Raw genomic sequence first — 22220 nt, 5'->3', positions numbered from 1 at the left:
TGAGACAATTTTTCATTTATCGACATAACCGATTTCTCTTAAATGTTGTATATACTCTTGTCTGTAGAAAGTTATCCTAAATCCCTGAAAACTAAGTTGATCTCATTATATTCTGCCACCCATCGGAGAATTCGCCCACAATATCGTATAAATGACAATAATAACGCAATAATATGTATGGTGTACTAACACAGCACGAAACAAGTGCAAAATCACCTACTAAACCGAACAGCAATTAGTGGATTTCCGTTTTTTGGACTGTTTTATTTCAATATATGATCGTTTGGAATCAGAATAATTTTACATTCTCTCCAGTTCAAAATTATATTGAGTCAATACTAACACTTGACAATAATCGTATGTTTGTGCATTCCTGAGAGTGCAATCATATATCATATCATGTTTAATTATCACATTTTAACTTCAGAACAATTGGCGCTTAGATTTATTGAGCTCAAATATGATTTCTTAGAGATGGGGTTGTGTGAAGAGACCTGAGAAAAATATAAAGTATCGTTACTTCCTTATTTATTATCTCCCGATCTAGACCGTGTACCGTTTGCTGTTATGACTACCTGTGCAAATTAAATTTTCAAGAGTCAGTTAACATTAGCATGATGGTACTCTAGTGTAAGGTATAATTATATAAGAACGCTATCAATAATAACAACCACCCCACTGTAAGCAATACAATGCATAGAAGAAAGAATAAATCTGGTTGCTCCGAGTATGCAGACCTCATTTTCAGACTTTTTCAAGAGTATGCCTTCAGCTTCACCTTCTGTGTTTCTCATTGCCTGCCCCTCTTCTGAGCAGGAGGTAACGGCCAATGCGAGTATAACACAGCAGGGTGCAACATTATGCTGTATCATAATACGTATCCCTACGAAGATACGGAATCCAAAGAGGCAGTTCTCTGTCCCACGGAACCCAGCGCAAGCCACTGATGACACTTAACCATATTTCATTGCTCCGATGATAAGGGATGTTCCGTAGATGCGATATCTTGATGAGAAATAATGGCGAATGGTTCTGTCGTTTGAAACACTTTGCATTTCGAGGCGAGCAAAAGCTCGAATGAATTTTCCGTGATCAATCGATTGCGAATGGCGCAAATGCATATCTATATACAGCATAAACCTGGTGTGAACTAACATTTGCGAAGCTCTGGGCTAACAAACAACCAATGCGCCCCGAACTGTATTGCGAGGTACAATGCTATTCAATCAGGATGCATTGGAGAGATGCTGTGTGATTGTAGCATAAATTAAATATTTTCAATTAAAAACCAATTTGCCAACGCAAAACAGAACACAAACGATGCTATCTACACATAGTGCTCTGGTCTACGCTGAAGAGAATATATCTAGACCAAGTTGATCAACTCGTTCACGGAGCGGCGGGGAACTGGAGGTGCGAAGGGTTTCAATTGAGGCCCATACGAATTAATAAAATATTGTCTCGTCTTGGAATTACGGACCAAAAGTCAACAAACGTCCTCCGCTCAGATTGTCCTCAAATAAATTGACCCAAGGAATGAGCTGCATTCTGTGTGGTCAATTAAGTTTGAGATAGTCGAGGATCGATTACATTTCACTTCCTCCCCCGTTTACCCACCCACTCGGAGTAGCTAAACAACATCCGACTTCTAACTTTGTCAATTAGTGTCATGAGGCGTAAAACAGTATTTGCGTAGAATTAAGTGGAAAAGTTTTCCCTTCAACACGCTGACGAGTGGTATCACGCGGAACCCGGAAGTAATAAGGGATTAGCAAGGTAAAAACTTGCCCGAGCCGAAAACTCCAATAAAAGAAAGCGTTCGCTCCATCCCCTCCTCTCCACCATTTAAAATGTGTCATCGTCCGGTCCAATTATTATTGTGTCAGACCGAAACATTAATTCGCTCTCATTGGGAACAAAGGTTTTGAGAGCTGAGAGAACGATTTATATAACTTATTGTAAAATGACAAGGTTTTCATTCATATTTTCAAGTGTCAGCGAAGCTATCCGTTTAAATAATATTCTGATATTGCAACCATGATACGAATGCTTCGCAACAGTCGCTGCCCATGATTTCAAAAATTTCCCAAAATTGGAATAATATGATTTGGTGTCCGTTCCTCACGATTTAACTCAAGAACGGAGCAACGGATTCGTACAGTCAGTATCAGGATTGATGTGTCTCAGTCTGCGTCAGGTTTATATGCTAAAAAAAATATGAAAAACCATTCGGAAAGATAAAATTTGAAAGTCATTTTTTTAGCAAATTTTTTATATCTATACTAGGATGGCAATTGATGTATGGAAAACTGGTAATTTTTTTAAGGCCAATAAACAAAATGTACATAGTCGGTTGTTTAAATTCAACTATTATTTTTTTTTCATACATTGTTGCCTCTCAGGCTAATTCCCAAAAGTATGATATTCGGCCAAAAAACTTTTTTTTCGAGATAACACCAGATCTCGACGTTTCATGAATTTTTAAGTCATCTGACATCGAAAAAAAATGTTTGATTTTCCAAATTTCCTTTTCTCCCCCCTTGGATAATTTTAGAGAATCAAAAAATCAAAACTTTGAGCGCTTTGAGGCACCCCTAAATCACGTCCGATTGAGCTAAAACTTTGCAAAGGTCATTTTTTGGGCCAATGAACAAAATGTACATGGTCTGATTTTGAAATTTGACATGATCATTTCGCTGCCACCCTAATCTATATAAATAAAAATAATTTGGTGTCCGTTCCTCACGATTTAACTCAAGAACGGAGCAACGGATTTGGTCAAATTTTGGCAATTTTTGTATATCTATATCAGGGGTGGCCAAACTTTTGGGCATTATGGGCGACTTATTGTTCAAATGTAAGCCTGCGGTCTACCAACGTAGACTGTATCAAAAAGTCATTATAAAATGAATGTAGTACTAGACGATAAAACAAATTTTGAACCGTCCTGTACTCGCGCGCAAAATCATACTCTTATACTCGCGCACGGTGTCACATACTGTGTGTTTTTCTGTAATTTTGCTATTGTGTATTTTTAAGTGCTATTGGTATTATTGTGAATTAAAAACAGATATATTGAATCGAAAAAACTCAAAAAAAAAATTTTTCTTCAGCTTATTTCAGTTTCAATTCAATGCAGTCTCCTCGAAACAAATCCTTGTCGGTCTGTAAGACCGTATGCTCGAGTATAGGAGGCTTAATTTATGAAAATTATAGGTCATACTAATAAATATTCAATGATAAATAATTCTATAAAATATATATATATATATATTTTTTTTTTAAATTTCTATATTATAGTGACTTTTAAACACTTTTGGCTGGTTCGTCACTTTTACTTCCAGTATTGGAAGAATGTCGGGAGTGAGAATTGAGCTCGTGACCATTAGCGTGAGAGGTATGGATGTTACCACTACGCCAGATCGCCTCCACAAAATAAAAATAATAATAAATTACTAAATAATTGATAAGTAATATTTAATTTTCTGTAAAGTTTCATCAGTCAATATCAATCATTCTTTTAAGGAAATTGTCATTTATGAACATGCAAAGCATTAATCTGCCATAAAAATAAAAAATATAAAATTATTTTAATTTTTTAACCGACCCATTATGCTTTGCTTCGTACACCAGGCCAGCTTAAGAGAACAGTCTTCCACTGTAAACACTACTGCAAGGAGCTGAAAGATCAACTCTAGTAAACCTTGCCAAATGGGGGTACTGTGTAGAGTTGTGTAGAGTTTAATGATTGCGATCGATTCGAAATGTTTTCGCATAACAGCCGCTTCCGTTAGTAATAGCATTTTGTGGTGAACGCGACGTTAATCATTTCCATTTGCCATTTCGTTGAAACAGTCCCAGAAAGTGTCATGAGCCTCGCGTGTAAGGTTTAATTCAGTCTCGTCTCTTTTGCTTCGATTAACTTGATTTGTGGTAAAGTAAATGTACCCTATCTCAGATTATCATCCCTGAAGACAGTTCCAATTTTTTTATCTTAAATATAAAAATAATTGATTTATGTTCTTTGCTTATTTGAATTCGAAGGACTTACTCTAACTAGACTAGTAAGAAAATTATTTCAATATATTCACAAAAATTTCGTCAGAAAAAAATCTGTTCAATATTCCTTGCAGAAAACTTGATACTCTATTAGGGAATATTCATTCTATACGGAAAATTTCATCATAATTCATTATATTTGTTTAAAATGCGTTTATTAATCCCTAAAATGTTAACCTTTATTTGCTTCATTGCATATCTGGGCATGCGGCCTCGAAGTTTGCCGGATTTCTGGTATCCAGTACAATACTATCCGTTTCATAACTAATAAGAACTATCTTAAAAGATATTTGCCCCCGATTGTGTGAATTAAATCGAACGGTCAATCCGATATCTGTAACTATCACACCAAGCGAATTTTCGTATTTTGTAAATCGATAGAATCTTCTCGAATCGAGTTCATTCTAGAACGTCATGTGTTGCGAATTGCATATTTTGATGCGTTGTCGAAATGTTTCACAAAGCAAAATATCATAAATGCAACAAGTAAACCAAACAGCTCGAAAAATTATGCCGACATATTTCAATCGACTGTATCTATGATAGCAAAATTGAGCTAAGGAGCAACATTTTGTTCAACTAGAATAACCGTTTTGTCTTAAATGCCGAACACTTCATTTTTAAATGTAAATTTACTGAACTTTAATATTTTCAATAATTGAATAATATATACCCTGACATTCTTTGTAGTCCAGGCTTCATTCTAACGTCATTCAAAGGTATCGATACTATATGTAACTTAAAATACTAAGCATTTGCAAAAAAGTGACGTCAAAACAAAGCCATTAAAAGTTTGTGTTAGCAAATTCGGAATTTGAACCAAGTTCCGAAGCACAATATCCAAATTTTTGGGAGTGTTATATTCCTTCAAAGAAGACTAGCTAATTCGTCATGACATATTGACATATCATCATCTGAATCGGTCTAGTTGCTTAAAGATTATGATTTAAAAAAATCATTTTGGGTGTTCGGAATTTGAGACAAATCTAATCAAACATATTTTTAGTTTTTCACCATGAATATGAATTTGTAAATTAATTTTATGGTAGCCCAATGGAAGAAAAGGCTCTATTATATCCAAAAACTACGTTATTTTTTTATAAAAGTACCATTTTGAGTAATGAGACACTGTCCAATGGCCAAAAAAGCTTAAGTGTTTGTAATTTGAGACAAAATACATGATAGAGACCAACATGTAGTTTTAGAAATTTCTAATGGACTATCTGCGTCAGGTGCATATGTCAAAAAAGAATCCGCGAATATAAATCGCGCACAGAAAAATAATTACCGTGGAACGTAAGTGTTCGAAAAAAACAAATCATTCAAATTGCCACCCATAATTTGTTGCATTGGTTTTCCAATTTTTGGAAACTTGAATTCATGGAGAGTTTCTGGCTAGTTGGCATCTAGACATAATATAGAAAATAACCCAATGCTGTTAGGTCCCCTGATTTCGGTGACCAATTGAGATGTTTACTCCACGATATTATCGAATCAATTTATGAGCGCTCGATGTCTTATGGTAGATGATTGGTGATAGATGGTCCTATAGCATGATTTTTTCCTGTAAAACATCTTGTTCGAATGTAGATGGCTATTCAAATTCTTCGGGTAGTCAATCGGGATAACCCTATTTCTATCGAAATGGACACGTTCTCGTTGGCGGCTAAAATACTGTTTTTGTTATCCCATTTGTTTTATTTATTTAGGCTCATTAGCATTTTAGCTGTAACAGAGTCGGATTTTTTAATCGTGTACAATATTACATGCTTTTGTCGTATCTATAAATTACACATTACACAGTTGCCATTTTAGGCGTAAGAGTATTCCTTTTGTTCTTCCATTATTCAGTTAGACCACCGGACAGTGGAGACAGTCGATATGATCATTATTGTGTTATTAATAGAACAGCAGCCCGATGTGTCTTGCAGAGCAGAGCAATTGTATGGATGAATCGATCTAATTTCGACCGTGGATCGATCTCCATCGCTGATGATTATTGCGTGGACGTAGCTATTCTGTAACAACACAAAGATGGTCAATTGAGGGCCCTGAGTTTTGAATTCACGATCGATCGTTTACTAAGCGAACGCGCAACCAATGAGGCTACGAAGACCCCCTAACAACGAACATGATCGAAGCACTAAAAAATAAATAAATATATTTCACGTTATTGTGATTGTTTGTGACAGGGGTCCCATCAACATGGCTAACCATATTTCACTGTGACCTGAAAATTTTCGCTTTCGCGGATTCTCCACATATCATGAAACTCACTCGAAATCATTTCCTCCTAACTGTATTGTACCTAACTAGTACAGGTCGGACTCGATTATATATAGACTCGACTATTTGTGTTACGATTATATACAATTTTGGACTCGATTTTATACAGCTTGAGAATTTTTGATGGGAATTAATGGGAAATTTTTTATATACCTTTCATATGTACAGGTGGGTCAAAATCGGAATTTTTGAAGATTTTGCTTGAATTTTCACCAGGAATTGTTTATATAATTTATTCGTCGTTTTTGTACTATTTGTATTTAGCGTGTAGGAAAATATGCCATAAAAATGCCATAAAAGAAGAAAAGAGAGAATGCACAGAGTAGATGAATGAATGACTGCCAGAAGAATTTATTTTCCGTAATTAAGGGATTTGACAAAAATCTGTATAACCCTAGGAAGCAATATGACGAGCGATACCCTACTGCCATACCAATGAAAAACAAATTTCTACATAACTCGAAAACTAATCAAGCAAATGAAGCAACATTTAGTATATGAAGGTTTTAAGGGGCAAGAAACGTTTCTATGGTGAACATACAAACACCATAGGTGGTGAACATCCCTGCCATACAAATGAAGCATAAATTTCGGCATAACTCAAGAACTAATCAATAAAATGGAATTAAACTTGGCATATAGAGGTTTTAGGGATCGATGAACGATTCTATGGTGGTTCGACACTCCTCCCCCTCTCTAAGGGGAGGCTGCCATACAAATAAAACACAAATTTCTGCATAACTCGAGAACTAATGAAGCAAATCGAGCCAAATTTGACATGTGGAGGTTTCTATCGTGAATCAACACTCCTCCTCTCTCTCTAAGTGGGAGGGGGGGGGCAACCATACAGATGAAGCATAGGTTTCTGCATAACTCAAGAACTAATCAAGCAAATGGAACCAATTTCGGTCTATGGAGGTTGTAGGGGGCATACACGTTCCTATGGTAGTTTGACACTCCTCCCCCCTTCATAAGGGGGGATGCATTACTTGAGAATCAATTACCCAAACGGAACCAAATTTGGGATGTGAGGGTTTTTGGGTACGAGAAATGTTTCTATGATGGTATGACACCCCTCCCTCCTCTGGAATGGAGAGGGGGTTCCAAAAAATTTAAACACTTATTTCAATCAAATATATTCCAACCAAACATGACAATTGAAATTTTGCGAAAATTCAACTTCTATATGTTCTACAATTTCATAGTGACATGCGTTGTATTCCATGTAACGGAGAAACATGTTATTTGCAAGTGGTTGGAAAATCGTGAACGAGAATTGTGTCTGAAAATAATCCCCCAATAATAGTATTATAATGACGAGGTTTGGTAGAAACACTACGAATTTTATAAAAAAGGTAATTTTAAAGGGTAGATTAGAAAATCAATCAATGAACAGTTCTGCGACTGGACCCATGAACGTGTGCTTAGCAGGGTTACCATATCTACAGAATAATCTGTATTTATACAGATTTTTCAGTCTTTTTGAAACCAAGAATCTGTAGATACAGATTACAGATTTTTTAGGTTTCCATACAGATTTACAGATTTTCCAAAATAATGATCCAATATTAGTTATGGCTTGATCACATTAATATTTTTTTCTCAAATCATCAATTTTATTCGTAGCATTCGAATCAGTCTGAATGAGAGTCATTTTGGTATTCATGTGTAGCGTGTAATACTGCCTTCTCATGTTAAATCTAAGGCGAAAAGATGTCGAAGTCTGCGTCATCAGCTAGCTTTACAATAAATAAATATCACTGTTTATCTTCTCCCACTAAAGTACAGTAAATGCGAATTTTTACATGGATACCATCAACATCGTCAAATTCATAATAACTATGCCAACCAATGATACTAAAGCTAAGATTATGCTTCGAAACGTAACGTACGTATAACTCATCATCATAAGAGAACGTCTGATCAGATTTGAGTTATGTCTGTTTTTTTATTGTGTCTGTCTCCACTCAAATTAGAATGATAGAATGCTTTGAAGAATATTTTAAAAAAGGAAAATTAAAAAAAAATGGGCCACGCAGTGAATAGTGAAATCAAAAAAAATGATTACGCATTTGTTCTACAATGATAAGTTTGTCCGATTGGAGTTAATTTATTCCCTTGGAATTGATTTTGACGACAGTGATATTTATGTTTCGCCATTTTGTAAATATTAATGGATTTTCAGGTGGAAAATGAAAATGACTCGCCAAAACGTGGTTATTAAATTCGAGTCAAGATTGTCCTAGTTGAACTGAGATCCCTCCGTAGATCAATGTAACGGTAAGAAAAATTGTTTTTTTTTTGTGGAAATTTTGAAGGAAAAATAAAAAAAACGGAAAAAACTGAGCATTTTGAAACTGCGAGCTTAGTTATCTGATAGAGTTAATTGCTAATTATAGACTGATATTTATTTTCCATTATAGAATTCTGGTCTTAATAATCGACATGTATGTCGTACTGGTCGCAATAATTTTTACTTGAAGAATCAGTGATGTGTAACTTTGTAGGATGAACATGATTCCTTTATTATTGTAAACTGCTGAAAAGTATTTACTAAACAACGTTTTTATGTTTATGATTAAAAAATATTTGCTATAACTCTTTTTCTCGAGATATCTGTCGTATGTATCACAGAAATAATTAGTTTGTCGTTTTTCGCTTTTTATCTTTCTGTTTGAACACACAAAACACAGCTCTTTACATCTATACAGTGCCGCAATACATGGGGCAGGAATCCTTTCCCCGAGCACGGATGACAACTTTTGTTTATACTGGGTACCGTTATCTATCATTCATGGTAGCACCGTTTTGTTTCGTGAATAAGTTTACAACACATAAAAAATCGTTTAGAAAAAGTGTGAACTGATACATTGTTGCATAAATTATAATACAGGTCGGACTCGATTATATACAGACTCGATTATATACAGTTTGGAAAAAAATATTTTTTTTATATTTCAAATATGGTTTATTTCAAGAAGAAATGTGACCTTTCAGCGTTAAGAAGAAGTTTAAGTATCTATTACATGTACAGTGGGGTAAAAATTGTGATTTTTGAAGATTTTTATTGAATTTTCATCAGGAATTGTTTATATCGATATTGCAGCCAAACTAAGAAAGATAGAAGTTGGGCGTCAAAGAACAAATTGTAGAGCGGTTAAAGAACTTCAATTTAATTGATAGAAACAATCTAGTTTGATATATATTTTAGGATAAAATTAATAATAACATATTCAAAATTATTAACTTTTAAGTTTTTCACTTCCAAAATATTATTAAAATCTACTAATTTAGTTGTTCCACTACTATATCCTGTACTAATTTTTTCATCTTTCAAATGAATGCATCAGAATTGTCTTCCGTAGCGTACTTTTTAATGTAGAGCCAGTTTAAGGCAACAGAGTCCGAAACAAAAAAAAGTTCTATAACTATGTTATTGTTCAAATTTGAACATATGCGTAGGAGGATTTTTTTCATCAAATATGGTCATGTATCACCTGCTGAGATAATCTGGATAAATTTATTTTTTTCATGAGAAAGGTGTTTTGTGACTTTAAGGGGATGAATCAAAAATCAGATTCCTCTTTTATTTTCAAAAATCGAAGAATACATGCAGAAAAAAACAAATAAAAAACAATTTTTTTGACTCGATTGTATACAGGATTCGATTATATACAGTGAAAAGAAATCAAAAACTGTATAAAAAGTCCTGCGGTATTTTTTTTAAATTTTCATTGGTTCATAAAATTAGTTACAATCATCTGTTTTAAGTCAAATATGCGCCGTTTTGTTCGATGATTTGTTCCCAACGAGATGCCAACTTCATACTACCCCTGTTATAGAAGCTCGCTTACTTATTGGCAGAAAACTCGGATAGCCAATTTTCACAGGCCTCTTTTGTGGCTAACTTCTGACTACCTAGCTCGTTCGCCATGGACAAAAACAGGTGGTAGTCACTTGGTGCAAGGTCCGGACTATACGGCGGATGCAAAAGAACCTCCCATCCGAGCTCCCGGAGCTTCTGGCGCGTCACCAAAGAAGTGTGTGGCCTGGCGTTGTCCTGATGGAAGACAATGCGGCCTCTGTTGATCAAAGATGGCCTCTTCTTCATGAGTGCTACCTTCAAGCGGTCCAGTTGTTGGCAGTACAGGTCCGAATTGAGCGTTTGGCCATAGGGAAGCAGCTCATAATAGATTATTCCTTGACAATCCCACCAAACACACAGCAGAACCTTCCTGGCCGTTAATGAGGGCTTGGTCACCGTCTGAGCCGCTTCAGCGGGCTTCGACCACGACCGTTTGCGCTTCACGTTGTCGTAAGTGACCCAGTTTTCATCGCCAGTCACCATCCGCTTCAGAAACGGGTCGATTTTGTTGCGATTCAGCAGCGATTCAGATGCGTCGATACGGTCAAAGATGTTTTTGACGTAGGATTACGTCTTTCGGGAACATATTGGGGTACAAATTGAAAATCGAAAATCGAGCACATTGTGAAAATTGTCCAATTTCAAACGCTTATTGCTCAGTCATTTCATGATGGATTGATGAAATTTTTGCGTCAATCGATTTTGGCACTCCATAACATTTTTTTATATTGAAGAAAATAATACATCTCATGAATCTAACTATCGAACAATTGAAAAATATCAACCGCTATCCTAACGGAAATACCCATTTCTGATTGGTCGAAATTGACGACACATGCGGCGGGTCCCTAACAGAGACATCAAAACCAAGCTGCCTGGGGAAATCGGCATTGCAAATATATGCAAGTCGGGGGCATTTTTATGTTGATTTTCACCCAAGGAAAGTTTATACGGCGAAAAAAATTGGAAAAGTGAAGAAATGTTAGAACAAGTGATTTCTCATATGCTTTAAATATAGCATTAGCTGTTGTTAGCCAATTAAAATTCGCATTGGGTTAAATAAACACTCAGAAAGTAAAAATTATAAAAGAAAATTACCTTTTGCATTTCAAATCTGTTTTCTCTTTATCAAAGTAACATGTTTTTACTGATGAGAAAAGTTGATAATGGTGTTCGGTATTGGTAATTATCTTATATTACATTGGTGAGTTTTGTTTTCTTCATTTCATCCATACATAACACAGAAGGCAACTCGTCTAGGATCACAGAGGGTGGTTTTCATCATATCTCGTTCCACTTCGGTATCTTTTATCTGATACGCACCATCCAACGACTATTTACCATCCTTCTGTCATCATCACTCGGTAAGCACTGATGGAGTGAACAAACAATACCCAACAACCAAACAAAAAGGCCCTTTCCACCAAATCATTATTAAAGAGTTTAACGATGTGATTCTTCAAACATATCCAAAATCAACAGATAGCCTAACGGAATCCTACGTCAACTATGCGGTCGTGTCTTGGACACAACCCTCCTGTTTTTTTGCGTCAACGTGTGTGGCACCCATACATCGAGCTTCTTTGTGAATCCAAGCTTCTTCAAATGGTAACGATTTGATGACTTATCCCCAGCTCTTGGCCGATGCTACGGCTGCTACTGTGCCGGTCATTCTCGGCTAATTCAGCGATTTTGTCGCAATTTTCGACGACAGGCCTTCCGGAGCGTGGCGCATCTTCAACGACCTCTAAACCAGAACGAAAATGTTGAAACCATCGTTGTGCGGTGGAAATGGAAACTGTATCGGGTCCATAAACTGCACAAATTTTATTGGCAGCTTGAAATGCATTTTTGCCTTTGTCATAGTAGTACTGTAAAATATGTCGGATTTTCTCTTTATTTTGTTCCATATTTGCGACACTATAACTCACGAACGACTTAACCAAACAAAACACTGACAAGGACTATATTATAGCGCGCAAAAATATCTTTCCAACAAGCTATAGTATGACTCGATACAATGAATACAACTAGAACTACGCGCTTACAACGACACCTCGCGGAAATACCGCAGGATTTTTTTGACAGCCTAATATAATCGAGTCCGCGCTGTCTTATACTTCTTTGCTGTGGTGGCTACGAGCAGACAAATGACCGCAAAGAGTTAATACAGATTTCGATACAGATTTGTTGAGAAAAAACACAGATGAAAAGATTTTTTGAGACTAAAAACACAGATTTTGTTTATGGCAACCCTGGCGCTTAGTAAGAAAACTTGAATGTGATAACGAAAAATAAATTTTGGATGGGACACACTTTGCCGGGTCAGCTAATTTTATAAAAATAAAATGACTGACCCGAAGTGATTGGGTGATTTGGCGTGGAATAGTTCTATACTATCGAATCTATTGGATTACAAAGATTTATATTTAAACACCTGAAGTAATAATGATGAACGAGACAATAAAATTTTCGTTTTTGCTTATACCACGAATTTTTAAACAATATGCAAGACAAAACGACTCGATAGAAAAGTCATAATTCTTCAAGGATAGACGTTGGCGCTGGAGCCCAATCCGAAGAAAATAAACCCAATTCGGATCGTGCCACTCTTTGGCATTATTCAAAATGCAGCAAGCAGTCATTTTCTCTCCCCGCTGACAAATCGTTCTGCATTATTCTTCAAGTGCTTCGAGTTACGCCAAAAGACCATCCGTTCCGTTCTTCGCAGGATTCGCGCGCCGGACGCCGTCGCCGGAAATAATGCCGAAAATCACAAATGGTGACAATTTTTCAGCGAAAAATTATCCCACATTAATCAGGCGGGATGTGATTTCTGCTGCTGCTATAGAACGGAATACGAAAGTGACGCCTGCTCACGTGATGTTCATTCCTCTGGTGGAAACTTTACTCCCAGCTCCTTTTCGATATCGGTTGGGAAACGCGTGCTGCCATTTGTATCTCGGCAAGACACATTAGAGCTGTTTGTTGGCAATTTGTGGAGACTTTGCGGGATCGATGTTTTATGCTGCTCGTGTTCATTGCATAATAATTGAACTGAAGGATTTCCCTTGGCATAACGGTGGAATTGAGATTGTCAGTTGGTCAGCGTGAAGAATCTGATTTTAATAGCGATAATATCATTGTGTGTGTATTATTCCTAATTGATTAGGCAAATCCCAATCCTGTATAATCACGCGATAACTGCATTGTAAACACTTCAGCTGTTTACATTCGGGCTTTGAATCGGAAATCGGAAATCCGCTTCCGTCTACGCGAGAGTGCCGCCAACGGCTGCCAATGCGAATATTAAATACACTGATCGCTTTTCTGTGAGATTGGAAATGGTTGATTAACAGCTCGTTGAATATACATTAGAGCAAAAATTGTGCCAACATTTTCGTGTGAGAAATCGTCATGGGATCGCAAAACAGCAGCCTTTGTCTCAAATCATCGATGCCATTAAGCAGCTCGTTTGGATGTGCAAGTGTCGAAACGTGGGTGGAATAAGCTCCGGCTGATGCTTTATCGACTCAGCCTTTGGAAATTTACATTTTCAAACATTCAGCGCACATTGACATACACACAAACACACTTCAAACGGATATTCGTATCGGATGTGGAAGTGGAGTACTTGGGCTCTCCCTCCCAAACCGCCCGCCTGTCCCAGTTTGGCGTTCGAATTTGTAAGCCCGAGTGGTACATAGATAAACAGATTCAGTCACGTAAAGCCACTTCATCAAAGAAATGTATCTTGTTTGGATATCGGAAACAAATTGTATGCGAAAGGCCTGGTTAACAACACACAACCGATTCACTGATGCTGGATTATTTGTTGACTAGCAGTGCCGGACATATCCGACGGGTTGCGTAGGGGTAAAGGAACGATCTCATCCCGGCTCGAGCGTTTTATGCACAAACAGAGTAGTAATGTTGGTTTGCCACTTTGTAGTGTTTCAATGGTTTATTGAATGCTCATTAGTGGGAACTTCAACATTGACGTCTTCGATGGAAAATAAACTAATAAGCAGGAACCCATAAAAAATTGCTAAACATAATGCCAGACGAACCAAAGAACAAAAATAAAGCTGGAATGAATGCTTCCAAACGCGCTTCTGTGGACATTAAATTCAAATTTTGACGCAAATGCATTTTGGTATAAGACCCCATAATGAAAAGTATCTATCAAATTGTCAAATCGCCTGCCAAACCATTACGCAAGTAATGCTAGTTTCCTCTAGCTGCACTGCAAGGAGAAGGAAAAAAGTGCCTTGCCTCACAGTACAAAATATTGTCGCTCTTAGTAAATACTTGTTCTATTTCCATGCTTGTTCGCCGAGGGTAGAGAATAACTCCATTCTCCATTCGTGGAGTAAATTTTAAGTTTTCCTATACAAAATTGTGCTTTCATCAGCGAAGTAACGTGCACTCTGTTATGTCAAGCTTACCATACTTTCGGTCCTTATCATAGAACTATCTTGGCTTATGTCATTTTTGACTGTTGTTTGTGATACCACCAAACTTTTTCCTATTTGGAATCTCTTGCAAAAGAAGAGAAAATATGAGGATATATGAACATCCGATTCATTTGAATAATCCATGTCGAATTTCTTGTTTATGTGGATGAGTAAACACCCCCCCCCCCCCCCTTCCTAAATGTTATCCTAAAATATTATAACCAACGCAAAGATTTATCAAAAGCGAAAACATGAACAAAAACTGAAAACCGTTCAGGTGTAATTTTTTCTACTTCGATGTAAGTGGTTTAATTCACTATTATCTCGAAAAAAAATTTGTCAAACAAAATTTCTCTGGCGCTCGCTCGTTTTTCCATCTGAGCAACTCCAAATGAAATCGACAAATGACAAAACATGAATATTTTCGATGCGAATGAAAGTTTGTTTTCCGTTTGGGTTGGAGGAAATATGCATTTTCCACAGCATTTGGGAATTTTTTGACTCAAAGGTAACTTTTGAAAAGGGCGTATCGATTTTAGTATGATATATATTTGATAATTTATATCCCAAAAACTATCAGTCCTAAAGAAATAGTGTCTTGGAAAGAGTTATAGAGTATTGATGTTCAAACTTGAAAATAATATGCACTGAGCGAAAAAAAAATAGTACTTTTTTTATTTACAAAAAAAAACTTCTAGTTGCAATATCTAATATATATTTTTTAAATTTTTCATATTAAATAGAAGTCATGTTGAAAATTTAAAAAAATGGTACAAGATAGTAAAACTATTTTTGACTAACTTCGTGGAACATCGATTTTTTATGATTTTTCGAAACTTGAAATTTTTGTATGTTAACAATCATTTTTAGCCACAAATAATGAATCCTAATGAGATTTAAAATAAAAAAGCTATTTATCAATCACCTTCTAAATGCAGCCATTCTCGAGATATTTAAAAAACAGGAGTCACGTTAAAAACATTTAAAGAAATTTGGGTTAATACAAAACGTAGCGATAATGTTTCTCAATGTAACTCCTGAACATATAATTTTACCATAATGATGTATTTGGAAATACGTATACGTAGAACAGAAGCTAAAAGTTAAAATTTGGATGAGATGCTGATACAAAGTTTTGGTGACTTCCGGTTGCATTTTACAGCTCGACGAATCAACTGATACCACATAGTTATGTTTATCCGAAAGAATGTGTTTTCTGGTTGATGTATTTAAAAAAAAAATATCAATGAAGGAACAAACGACATATACAACTCGTTCAAGTCCTTCATCACTAAAGCATGATTTCCAATACAAAAGTTGGTATCGATTACGACTTATGGAGCTCTGTTGGAAGTCGTAATGGATTTATGAATCAATGCAAAATTGATGATAATATTCCAAATTTTATCAACTACCATTGTATCCATCAGCAAATACTCTGTGCAAAAATATTGAAATCCGATGATGTGAGGAATTTGGCACTCAAAATTGTCAATACAGTAAGTTAAAATAGTTCACTTCGTATAAAACGCAAATTCAGGGCAAGAGAATTGTGGATCAAATATCGCAGAATTATTATTACACCCCGAAGTGCCATTTTTTAAAAAGAATTAATGGCAACTGCCAATAAATCATATAAGTGAATTTAATTAGAATTAAATTTGAAACATGACATAAAAATAACTGAAAACACTTATAAAAGCACAATTTAGGAGACGAGATATAAAGCAATTCGAAAAAATTGCGACAAAATCAGCAGATTAAAACACATGAAGACGATAGTTATTCAGATTATATTTATTTGTTACGAAATGAGTTCGACATAAGATTTGAAGATATTTCAAAAATAATATTACTCATGTAATTTCCATTCAATGATAGAATCAACATAGAAAAAATGTCAATGAAGCTAAAAAGCATTCATTGAAAATAAAATCTTCAATTTTCATGGCGATGTATTTTTAAAATCAAAAGAAATGAAGCTCTTGATTTCAGAAATATTTCAATTTAAAAAAATATATTTATTATACTTACTGGAATTTACTTCGCGAAGAAAAGTGTTGTTGATGACTTTTTTCGGATATACTTATACCCGAAAACAATATTTTCTACTATGAATACAATCGAAACGAAACATCGCTTGTCTTTGACTGATTACCATTTGGCAGCCTGTTTGCAAATAGATTTGAATGCATTTGAACAAAAATATAAAACACATGTCCAAAAAATGCAACCCAATGTTTCCAGTACTTTATCGGATACAAAACAAACATTCAGGATAAAATGAGTTTAAAATAAAATTGTTCGCAATCAAAATAAAAACATAAAAAATAAAAGAGCCTATTGTTATTATAACTAACCAGTTTTTGAGAAGAAATCATTATTTTAGCTATCTAAAACAACATTTTACAATCAAATTAATACTTATTAACGTTGACCTAACATACATATTGTATTGGTAGGGGCGGTGATTTCAAAGCTAGTGAAAAAAACGAAAAAAGAGGTACTTTTTGGGGAGCCATTTTCATCGTTTGCCGGGGGCGTCGCTGCTCGAGAACTTATCAAGCTAATGGAACCAAACTTGGCATATAGAGATTTTAGAGATCGATAAAAGTTTCTATGGTGGTTCGACACTCTTCCCCTCTCTCTAGGGGGTGGCTGCCATACAAATGAAACATAAATTTCTTCATAACTAGAAAACTAACAAAGCAAATGGAGCCAAATTTGGGATCTGAGGGTTTTTGGGTACGAGAAATGTTTCTATGACGGTATGACATCCCACCCACCACCATCTCTGGAATGGAGAGAGGGTTCCATAAAAATAATACACATATTCCAACCAAACATGATAATTGAAAATATTCGAAAAACTCTGAAGGAAAATGGGAAAATTCGAAAAACTCAATTCGCATGTTTTCTACAATAACACATTGACAAGCGTTGTTAGTTCATTTGATGTTTGCGGTAACGAAATTGATCTTCGTTCGAAAGTGGAAATGCATTTCAATGTGATAAAACGCACTCCTATATCGTCTTGTGTTGATGAGAGCAAAACTCGAGAAAGGAATTTTCCGATTCAGGTCTGTCTTCATTCTATCATATTCTCTGTATCAAACATTTATTCCATGTAACGAAGAAACATGTTTTTGTAAGTGGATGAAAAATCTTGCACGAGAATTGTGTCTGAAAATATATTATAATATATTATATATATTATAATGTCGAGTTTTTGTAGAAGTACTGAAATTTTATAGTAAAAAATAAAGGGTAGATTTGAAGTTCAATCAATGAACAGTTCTGCGATTGGACCCATGAACGTGCGCTTAGTAAGAAAACGTGGATGTGATAACGAAAAATAAATTTTGGGCGGGACGAAATTTGCCGGGTCAGCTAGTAGGGGAACTTTGGGTAAGACACGCCGTGTCCGTAAAACGCCCCACCATGAAAAATCATGGAAAACGCAGTAATCGGCAGGATTTTTTTGCGCTTATAACTTCTTTTTCTTCATTATAAATACAATTAAATGTATTGTATCACATTAAACCACGTATATCTTCATAAAATAATAATATATAAAAAAATGCATGATTTCATGCAATTTTGACCGCCTCTGTCATAAGACTTTGAAGCATAAAAAACTTATTTTTATTTTGTAAACTTCAAAACTTTCTCAAATGCTACCAGAGTTATCGATAGAGTTCTAATGAAAAAATGTAAAAAATCATGTATTATATCAAAATGCAATTTTCTAATCCATCTTATAATGGGGCACATCGCTCCAGAATGGAGATTAATGAAGAGTTAGTCAGATCCAGTGTTACCAAATCACTCAGATATTTTCTGCAATTGTTTTATGCCTAGATGGTTTCTGAAAAGCATACAACCATTTTAACATATCTTTCCTTGTATTATGTAATAAAATCCAGAACGAACACAATCACTACAATGTTTCCTATTACTAAAACCCATCCATTATTAAGAATGATACAAACCTTAGAAACAAAATAAAAACTCATAAATATAACGGCCAAAAGTCTGGCAGCCGATTTGTGAACAGCGGCACGTAGCAATATTGTTATGAACAGCGGCACATATTAATACGATTGTAAACACGAATGTTGATTAGAGGCGAATGAACTGCAAAGTTTAAAGCCTCTTAAAAACAAAGAAAGAAAGAAAGAAAGAATGTTGGTTTTAGAATTCCTCGGCGTTTTCGGTTCGACTACAAAAATGCCACGAAAATTCGAGATCATTTGATGATCCTAACTGGAAGAAACATAATGGAAGCGGATGGTATAAGCAACGAATAAAGAATTATCCGGAATTAACGCTTCGATGTCGTTTGACATTTTGACCTGTTGTTGTGGTGCATTTTGGACATGATTATGGGCTCTTAACCTCGCTTATTTGAGAATGGTGTAATATGAATGCGTTTAGAATTTTCGTTATTGCTGTTGGTTAGCCTATTCGTAATCGTTCTTGCTCATGTCATTATAAACAAAACAGACGTGGCTACGTTATGGATGTGAAGAAACGTCGAAATATGTAGTAAAAATACATGTGTGCTTAACATGGGCGGCTTGCCCGGACTTCCACTACTTCTATAAATAAACAGTAAAAGGAACATAGTTTATTCCATATGTTTAATTTGAATAGAAAGTTTATTTTGTTTGTCCCTTACACGCCAACCATGTAAAATTCTGTGATTTTTCAACCGTTTTGCTTATTCTTCTTTCTCGTTTATTTTGTAAAGGTTATAAACTTAAAAAATCTTTCGCATCTAATTGTTTCTCGCGATAGATGTATTGAAGAAACTAAAATACAGTGCGTCCACTCACCCACAAGTGGAGATGGTGGAGACGCACCACCTATTATTCTATTAGACGTGATCGGGGTGAACAAACACACATTGGTCTGAATTAATTCATTAGCTCTCGCAACACGCTTTGTTGCCAGTCCGAAGACTTTGGTCCAACCGAATTCAATTATCACATTACTATCCCCCAACATGTCATCGGTATTGGATCGAGTTATAGCGCTGTGATATTATTCAATTCCGTTGCCGTCGTGATGAATAGTTACGGCGGGGGCGTAGTCCAGAAACCTTGATTCTGATTACACCTACATACATCCCAGTGTATGGAATGTGGGATGAAAGAGAACTGTTCACAGGAGGATTTGTCCTAATTGGCAGAGAAGCTTATCTCCGCGAACTAATATCGACGGGTTTCTGCACGTTCCAGGGTGCAGCATTCATTACTGGACAACAGCCCCCCACACACATCCAACTTGTCAATTGATATTGACTTAATTATCGAGAGTTCATTCATATATATCCACCAACATTTGGATGATTTGTTCACAATACACAGAATTACTTCTAGCAAATACATCAATACTGTTGGAATAACCGGTTCCAAAACTGAATTTGAAAAATAGTATTAGTTTCTCAAACCAAAACTAATACAGCGTGGACTCGATTATATACAGTCTCGAATTTCACTGTATAGAATCAAGTATGGAAAAGTTCATTCGCTCATTTCTCCACACCTTATTATAAATCACTCTTGTATTTGCTTGGAATAATCATGACGAAAAGAATACAGCAAGCAATCGTGAGATTGCACGATGAATCATTTTACACTCTCCGACCATCTTCATTCTGGACTGATGGTGAACATAACAAAACAAAGAGTGGAACACAACATTCAATGAATGAATACTCCTTTGGAAAGATCGCACGAAACAAACTAACGATTGAGTCAAAATAGACTGAATTTGCGTGTATGTATGATTTTCCCTTGTACTCTTTTCCTTGTCAGCATTCAAGTGCACATGAATCCACTTTCACGCTCACCAATAACTTGCGTTAATATGGTCTTTTGCGTTGGCTTAGATCGTTTCATACTAGAAACAAAAAAAAATGTCATTGCCATACTGCACAGGAAAAAAAACTCGATTTCAACTATCTACCTATATTTTACTGCCGCGATCGAGGCTCAGTGATTGCTATTTGAGTGAAAAACGAATGATTTTACAGAGACACTCGCTGGCTAAAGCAAAAGTTTCCAATTTGATTCTACGGTGATAGACAATCGTTTAGCCGCACTTGAAAAAAAAACTTGAAACACTTACAAAATAAACGGGAATGTTCTTGTTATCGGGATACTTATTTGCTGTAGTGATAGTATATTTAAGTCACTTTTATTGAAAGGACGTGCGTCACAGTCACACACACACATATACACAATGGATATAAACATTCAAGCGTCGTTTTTTCCCGAGACATACGTTTAGCCGCAGGGCATAAAAATCGAGTTTTCGCATAATCACCAAGCCTTTATTTGTCTTTTTTTGAAAAAAAAAATACTTGGGAATGTTCAATTTACAAGGTAAATATTAGATGTGTAACGTAAGAAGTTGGTCAGATTAGTGATCTACGTAGAATTTAAAGGAATGGCGAAAGGTATTCTATTGACGGAAGAGGGGCGGAAAATAATAAAGATATTCAGTGAACAAAAGTTTTCTAATCGCTCGATCGTAACAAAATGGTCTATCTGAGAAAGTGGTACGGAATTTCTTTAAATAGTGGGATATAACGACCAACAAATGGGAACACCAAAGTTACTTTGCGTCTTAAAGGTCGAAAAAGACACGAAGCAACCAGGAAACGATGTCCTGCTCATACATTAAGGCAGAATCGGTTGTTCCAGTAACGAAGAGGCATATTGCGCGCATCTTGAATGAGTCACCAAACATCATGTGGAAGAAACCTCAAGAGAGGCCGAAACTGACCGCCACCCATAAGCAGAACCATCTCATTGTCGCCCGGCAATACATGGAATGGAAACTAGAATGGAGAAATGTTGTATTTTCCGGCGAAAAAAAATCAATTTGGATGGTCCGGACTGTTACAGTTGCTATTGGTACAATTTAAGTCAACGGAATGTCGTGAGATCGAAGCGAAACTTTGGGGGCGGAAGTTTGACAGTGTGGGGAGCCGTTTCCTATCACAGCAAGCTTCTCATTTGTTTCATTTTCACCCGAATGAACTCCGAAAAGTATCTTCAATTACGGGAGTACGTTTTGATTGGCCATATTGAGAATGACGTTACCGAGGATGTCGTTTTTTCAGCAGAATTATGCATAGATCCACGTTTCCAAGCAATCGAAGGCATGGTTTGCAGAGAAGGACATTCCGCTTCTTGAATGACCTGCTGGTAGTCGATTGCAATTCCATAGACTATGGAGAATCTTGGCCGAGATGGTCTTTGCAAACGGATGACAATTTGACAACATTTCCAGTCTCAAGGCAGTAATTCAGGAATGTTGGGCTATAATCAATATGGCAACACTTTAAAAGCTGTCTGACTCGATGCCAAATCGAGTTTTCAAAAGTGATCCGAAATGGAGGTGGACATACTAAATATTAGCTACCGATTGGACTCGAAATTTACCGCACAAATTTTCTTTTATTGAAATTTTAGGATGTGGCTAAACGAATGTCCACCCTGATACCACATATTTGAATTACTTAGAAAACAAAAAGTGAA

Source organism: Toxorhynchites rutilus, chromosome 2, assembly GCF_029784135.1.
Source record: "Toxorhynchites rutilus septentrionalis strain SRP chromosome 2, ASM2978413v1, whole genome shotgun sequence".
Lineage (NCBI taxonomy): Eukaryota > Metazoa > Arthropoda > Insecta > Diptera > Culicidae > Toxorhynchites > Toxorhynchites rutilus.
The sequence above is the reverse complement of the archived record's forward strand: the minus strand, read 5'-3'. Positions refer to the sequence as shown.